Genomic DNA, 8,143 nt, shown 5'->3' on the forward strand with positions numbered 1-8,143 from the left:
TCTCAGCACAGTGGCTATTGGAAGAACCCTGTGGCAGGCCTGGAGCTCATTGTAGTGTTCTGTGTTCACAGCAAGAGGCTAAAACATTTTCCCTGGAAGACTGAAGGTCTGTGATGGTAATTGAAGTCCGCTGGAAACCAGGAGACGACGTCCAAGGTGAAAGCAACCTCTGGAGCTTCTCTGAAGGAGGCAGAAGTGAACTTTCTTCTTTTCCCTTTTATAGCATTCTGGCAATAATCCTCCATAGGGTGGGCCTTCCGCACTGTCATGGTTTGTGTCTCATTGTTCCCCCAAAGACTTGGGTCCCCCAAAGCCTCATGCGGCATGGGGCAGACTTCTGGAGTTTGTGATTAACTCATGATCCACTGGGATTACGAGTGTAAGTGCTGCTGAGATTATGGATGTGAGTACTGCACCCGACCTGGGGCAGGTAGCCTGAATGCAACATAAGGGGCAGACTTGCTCCCTGCAGCCATTGCTGCTGCTACTCCTCCAGTTTGCTCTCTGCTCTTTGCCACCACTATGAAAGTTTGCCCTCTTCCATGTGCCTCCTGCCTGGGAGCCTGCTGAGTCTGGACTGAAACCTGCAGTGACTGTGAGCTAAATAAGCCTTTCTTTCCTTCACTTTTGGCTTCGGGTATTTGTCCCAGCAATGAGAGGAGAGTAACTGAGACAATAAGTAGTCTTGCTCTACCAAACCCTTCCATCATAGCTCCACCTTGAAATATGACTGGGACCATGTCTTGGGGGAGCTGTATTCCTCAGCCACCCAGTTATGGACTGAAACCTCTGAAATCATGAGCAAACACACCTCTCTTCCTTTAAGCTACGTAGGTCCAATATCGATGTTCACCGATGGAAAAGCTAACTGTTACATGCTCTACTTTTTCTTACACAGGAAGATGGGATGGGAGTCTAGTACACATAGGGGTGCTCAAAAGCAAAACATTACCTTTAAAACTCACTCCAGAAATAGAAAAATTACATAAATTGTATGGAGCCATGTGTAGTATTATAATTCCATGTGATGTAATTATATTTGTCTGTTTTTGTATAATTATTTATTCTGATATTTAAAAAATAACCATATGATAAGCGCTGTTTAAAATCTGTAAGATGACAATGCAGGGTAGAAGAGATTCTTGTCCTAATTCCTAAGCCTCCACCCTGATAATATATTGAGACACGAGAGCAAAAGTAAAAATGCTGAACACACAATAATCTGACAATTATGAAGACAAAGACTGACAAGAAGAGCAGCCAAAGAAGGTCAATATGCCCCTTTGCCTTAAAGGACTTGTGTCTTTAAACTTTGTCAGACTCTGTATGAGAGGAAATAAGGAGGCATCTCTCTGTATTGCGTTTCTTGTAGTGTTAATTAAAAAATAACTGAGCCCATTTGTATCTGAAAACAGTTGTCTGTTAGTCCATGAGGGTGCACCATTAAAAGCAAATGAGAAATCCAGTTTCCATGTTCAAATCCCTTCTAATCCCATATTGTAAAAGTAGACTAAGATTTTCTGTGGAGAGCTTAGCAATTGATGATTTGATAGAGAATAATTTATACTTAAAGTTTAAACAGATGCTTTTACAATGAGTATTTTTCTGGATGCATCTGTTCAATGTGTTTTTCACATTTTCAACAAAAAGGTGACATTTTGGGCTATAATTCTGTCATCTAATCACATGGAAACCAGCCAGTTCTTATTAATATGATGACATTTTATTGCTATAAACTTATCATAAGTTCTTCCAGTGTAAGATAGATTTAAATTCACAGAGCTCAGCCTTTTCTTGTGTATCTATTAAATGCTTGATCTTTTGCTCCTTCCATCAGCAAAACTTTCCCTCAAGTAAATCAGCTGTTGGCCAGCATACGAATTATAGATTAGAACTTCAAAGGTTAACTGTTTGCTATTTGGAATACAATTGAAAAGCTAGAGAAAGCAAAGACAAAAGATGCATCTAAAACACTTTCATATTAACTTCTAGAGCAGGTAACTCTGCCATGTCAAGCTCCTTATATATAGACATCACCTCGCACAAGTGTAATGGATTCTTATTACCACAATATAGTTCTTCTGTTGTTCAACAAAAGCTGTTAACCTTTCAATTGCTACAAAATTAAATGGTTAGCCTGGAAACTGGCATCTGGACAGAAAGCCAAAACATGTCACCCGAGGCTGAAAATTCTCTGTGATTACTGTTGGGCATAGCAGTATAAAATATATGGAAAAAGTCAGCATGATATTTCCGCCTTGTGTTGCAAATGATTAAAAAACAATGAACTTAATTCTAATCCAATATTCAGCAATCACACTGATTGCACATCAATGAACGTAAAGATTCTCCCTGTATAAAAGACTGTTAAAACAATTAAAACTTCCTAGTTTTAATTTATGTGTTAACTAGAATAATTCAAAATTCTGTGTTAAATTCCAATAGAGCACACAGTCACTTTCATGTGATTTGCCAAAGGGAAAAAAAAACCAAGATTATGACAATAGTAATAAAGTTACTTATTAAAAGGTGTGACAAATGAGCCCAGGGGTTCTAACACATTATAAAATAGTATATCTTATGAAGCAAAACAGGAAATAGTGGCAAAGTCTTGCCAAACAGAGGCAAGAATTTTGGCAGTTGGTCTGTTAAAAGAGGGATATTGGGAAGGAGTATGGTGGAATTTCAAACTGGCCTTTATGTTTTTTTGTATGTCCTCAGGGGCATAAGAGGAGAGAGGAGACACTTGAAAAGAGAAGGGATTGTTCATTCTGCAAGTCAGGGATGGGGCTCTGAAGCAGCCAGTTCTTGAATAAGATTGTGATCCCCGAGCTTGCAGATCAAACTCTCATACTGGATCCCTTATGAGATCCCTTTTTCTCCTGGAAAAAAATGAGATTGCATTTCTAGTAAAATGAGATTGCGGTGAATAACTTGAAGTTGAAAATGTATGATTATATTGCCCGACACTAATTGACGGCGCCTGGCGTTTCAGTCAGCCATCGGGAATGCTCCTCAAATTTACCACTAATGTGTGCTCTAAATATCATAGTCACCGGCAGACACGCTAACTTCAAAACTTCAGCTCTATGACTATTTTCGTTGATATGAAGAACTCAAAACTGAAAATATACTCTGTTGTATGCTAAGTTAACTGCAATTTTGAGGATTAGAGCAAGAAATATCCACATTTGGATCACTATGCAAAACATGGTGTACAACTAATGTTCGGAATTATTTTTTAAATAAATAGTTCTCTTGTTAAGTCTGAACATCTGTCTTCTTTCCTTGTCCTACTCACATAAAATATTCTTTCCTGCAGTCAGTTCATTGACTCAACAAATACTTAATGACAATATAGTTTGCTGGGGAGAGAAGGTGAGGGACACCTGCAGAGGAGGCACTTACCTGATACCCAGCGACAATACACACTATACCGAAAAATTAAGCAATAGTAAAAGGTAAGATAACATGAAAATGATTACTGAGTTATACAGCAGCTACAGATGAGTTGTGATGCAAAGGCACTTTTTTTGTTTTCTTTTCATTTGTGTATTTGTTACAGACTCTCACTAGCAGATCAGACTCGTGGTGATCCTGTTTGCAGCCTCCCCAGCCCTGGGAGTACAGGCATGTGCAACCATGTTCAGACTCTGTCACTGGCTCAGTGCATCGTGGGGGCGGGGCCAGTGCAGCATGTGAGACCAGAGCTCAAACCCTGGTCCTGTGCTTGCCAAAGCAGGTGCTTGGTCTGCTGAGCTATCTAGCTGGCCCTGAAATGGTAATTTTAGTTAGGACTGAATATAGGACAAAACAATTTATTACTGAGTTCAGATGGTTGGAAGAGGCACTATAAAATGGGCTATGAGGATTTCAGGGCCTTCTCTCAATAAGTTGTGCTTTTTAGATGGATATCTAACTAAAACTGGAAACAAACTAAATGAATTATAGCTTAGAAGCCTAAGTTATATTGCATCATTGCATGGAAATTACTGTGATGAATATATATATATATATATATATATATATATATATATATTATTTAGCACAAGGTCTACAGGATCTCACTACACAGATCAGACTCATTGTGACCCTCCTGTTTTCAGCCTCCCAAGAGGTGGAATTACAGGTGCAGGCCACCACACTCAGTCTCATTTGCTTTCTCAGCGTGCCCTGGGACTGGCAAGGCAAGCCAGGGATTGAACCAGATTCCTGTATCTGCCTTAGCAGGCACTTTAATCTGCTGAGCTATCTGGCTGGCCCGGAGGGAATATTTTAGATCTAAACTATAACCTTCCACTCCTAACCCTCCAAAAGGTCATATGCAAAATGCATTTAGTCTACTTTGTTCTTTTTTTTTCTTTTTTTGGTGGAACTGGGGATTGAACACAGGACCTTGTGCTTGCCACGGAAGCGCTTATTCCACTGAGCCATCTCCCCAGCCCCATTTAGTCCATTTCTGAGAGCTGCCAAAATCTTAACAGTTCCAGTCTCACTGAAATATCCAAGTCCAAATTCTCTGAGACTCCAGGGAAACTCATAGCTGTGAGCCACTATAGAAATTAGACAGAAAGTTATTTTCATCATCCAATGGCACAGGGTGAACATTTCCATTCTTAAAGGATAGAGTGTATAGTGTAGAGAATAGAAAGGGACTGGCCCAAAGTGAGACCACAGCCCAGAAAAGCGAACATTAATCACATAGTTCCATGTACATCACCTGGGGCACATGAAATCTGAGCCCCTAAGGGCTAGAGCAGCGCTGCCCACATGACAGTGCCTGCTGCTTGCCACATGACCACTCTCCTAGACTGGCACTGCTCACTGCCTGCACTTTTCCCCAGCAGGCATTCCATATTCCTGGTATCTCCGCCTTCTCTGAGACTTCACTACACACTAGGCTTCACTGTCACAGCTCCATGTACTGCTTTATCAGGAAATTATAGCCTTTTCTGTCAGTCTTTTTCTGAAGTTTGGATTGAGGCACTCCTGACCTCACAAGTGCTGTATGCTGCATGCCTGAGAAACCAGCACCACGTGGATGATCTCAAGGTCTGTCACCAATGCGGACTGCAGCCTGGCCCCTTTGGATCATGGTTGTATCTTCATTCGAGTGCCTGAATAGTTAATCTTGGGGAAACACATTCCTAGACTCCTGCTAGGGTTCCCATCTAGACGCTTCCCCCACAGCCTCATATAGTCACAGGTGGGCTTGTGATGCTGGGATGAAGGAGGCAGAACCAGGATTAAGGGTGTCAGTGTGCTCACTGGAGGGCAAGTGCACCATGTGGGAAAGTGGCTTGTTGTTCGGCTCTTGCTTGCTGCTTGGATGCTTTTGCTTGGCAAGAATTGTTTCCCTTCTGTGATGCCCCTCTGCCCTGCCACCCTGCCTTGGAGCCAGCTGAATATGGGTTGAGCCCTTTACAAACTGTGAGCCAAAATAAACCTTTCCTCCTTGAACATTGGCCTTCGGGTATTTTGCTTTAGTAATGAGAAAATTAACTAAGACACTGCCCCTGAATGAGCCATATGCTTTAGGTCTCCCTTTTTATACCAAGGCATTTCCAGGTTGTTTTCCCACTTGGACCCTTGAGCTTCTTGTAGAAAGGGGGCCTGGCCACTTCCTAAGATACCTTTAAGCTGTATTTCCTGTCCTGATGCAAAGCACTTGGCTTCTCTTAATGCTAGTGTTTGCATCAACCGTTCTCTCTCTCTAACTTTCCAGGTGCTTTCAGGTGAAACTCTAAACTCTTCACATCTGGCTCTGGCTCCTGATTCTCTCTGTAGATCTGGCTGAAAGCAGCCAGAAACATCCATACAAATGGCTGAATGTTGCCCTTCCTTGAAATTTCCTTTGCTAGATTAATGTGGCTACTACCTGTAATCTAAGTCTCTAGCAAAGTCATAAAATATGGGCAAGAAACAATGGCAAACTTTGTGCCATGGTCTAACATGGACAGCTCCTGGTCTAGCTGACAAACAAATCTTTGTTCCCAGCTGAAGCCTCCTGATCCTGGTCTGTGAACTCACACTCCTCCCCGCATTCTGGTCTCCTGGGCTCTGATTACTGTCTCTCATCAAACTTAGCTTGCAGCATTCTAGGACATTACCAACAGGCATCGCCAAAACATTCCAAACTTCTCCTATAAACTATCTCCAAAGACTTCTAAACTACATAGCTATGTACAGTCACAGTTATGACCCCACTTGTCTGTTACCAATTTTTTGCATTAGTCAGCTTTCCATTCAGGAAAAGAACACCCCACACTTAAAGAAAGATAAGTTTATGATACCTCATATGTCTGGAGACCCCACAAATGGTTAATAAGTACCAACGGCACAGTAGAACAGCACAGTGGAGGAAAGATCCCTAACCATATCAGCCAGGAAGCACCAACATAGAGGCACAGGAAAAGAAGCAGGTGTTATAGGCAACTAAGTTAGATAAAATATTATAGGCAGTGAGGTAGGGCTGGGCCCTGCAAGAGCCAGTGCAAAAGACCAGATGGGTCTTGCAGTGGTGGGAGACACGGGCACCTTCACTGTGGGTCAGATCTCAAGATAGAAGATGAAACAGACACACCCACATCCTTCCTAAGGAAGCATGGATTGATGTTCTAAATAGGTATGGATCACCTTGAGAAAGCAAGGAAGATCCATTAACACAAGCTCTTTAGGAAAAGCCCCAATCTGTGTTCATGCCTGTTTCCTACAGGACTTGCGCCCTCATTTGATCCTAATTTATTCAATTTTACCTGAGTGACTGTACTCAAGATCTTATTGGTTGACCATAGTTTTGCTTTGTTCACCTTGTGATTTCCTATTTTTCCCCACCTAGGACCCACCTCATGTGAATTTGCACTATAGACATCCCTAGAAAAGGCAGGTTCCTTGGCAACCACTCAGGAACCTTTCTGCCTCTCTCACAGACTGCTTTATTTCCTTCAGTAAATATATTCTGCTCTTACCCTCCCATTGCACCTAAAAGTCATTCTTCAATTTTAGAGAATGTGAGCTCATGCTGGACATCTAGCAGGTAAGAATTTCTTTCCCCATATCACAGCGATGAGCCATGTCCCCTGGGACCTGCCTTCAAATAGGCCCTTTCCCCCAACACTGCATATATTCATAAATTCATTAAAGAATTAGGTGACTGATGAATAAAGTATTTTTATGATGTAATCATTGTTTCCAAGCCCTGCCTCTGAGCAGATGAAACTTTTGATTTTAGTTTTGATCTTATAACTGAGGTAAATTTACATAGTCATTGGTTCCACCCAAATATCTTTTAAGCACTTGGAACCCAGCAAACCTAAAGAATATATTTTACATTTCTCCTTAAATTTGTTTGTCTTCCTTTGTTTCCATTTCAGTAGATCTTTTCTAATATTAGCTGTAATATTAGACAGCATAACCTATGCCATCCACATTTCCCAATCTAATGTTCTACCAAATCTGTAGATGTTATCACTGATACATTTTTGAAATCTATTAATATTTTCCACTTCTTCAGATGAATCTGAGATCAGCCAGTATTCTTCTCTTGAGCTGGTGCATCAGAGCTGGTCCTTCCTTCTCCAATACTGCCTTTTGAGTCTTCTCAAGAAAGGACACTAAGATGACTTCCAGGAATGAATGGATCTGCACACTATGTATTTGTCATACGGGGCGTGCCAGTGGGGAGACAACCAGAGGCCACCAGGTTCCTGCAAAGGTAACATGGCGTGGAGTTTATTATAGCCTGGCTCAAGCAGGCAGACAGTACAGTAAGACCATCTGCCTTGAACAGAGAAGTGTGTCCCTTTTATGGGGATGGAGAAGGCAGGACACTAGGCGGGAAGATCCCCATAAGTAGAGTGGTTAGAACTCTGGCCAACTGGACCTGCTGACACACACGTGTAATCCCAGCACTTGGGAGGCAGAGGCTGGAGGATCACTGAGAGTCAGAGGCAGGCCTGGGCTACAGGGTGAGTTCAAGGCCTGCCTGAACTGTATAATGAGACCCTGTCTCAAAAAGACCAGAAAATAAGTTCTCTAGAAATCTTGCACCTCACTGGATAGAATCCTTGAAGAGTCTTGTGTAAGTTTTGAGGTGCTCCAAGCATCCCCAGGTCCTGAAAAATCATTTATTTGAGGGAGAGAG

Source organism: Octodon degus, unplaced genomic scaffold (assembly GCF_000260255.1).
Source record: "Octodon degus isolate 3935 unplaced genomic scaffold, OctDeg1.0 scaffold00066, whole genome shotgun sequence".
In the NCBI taxonomy this organism is placed as follows: Eukaryota; Metazoa; Chordata; class Mammalia; order Rodentia; family Octodontidae; genus Octodon; species Octodon degus.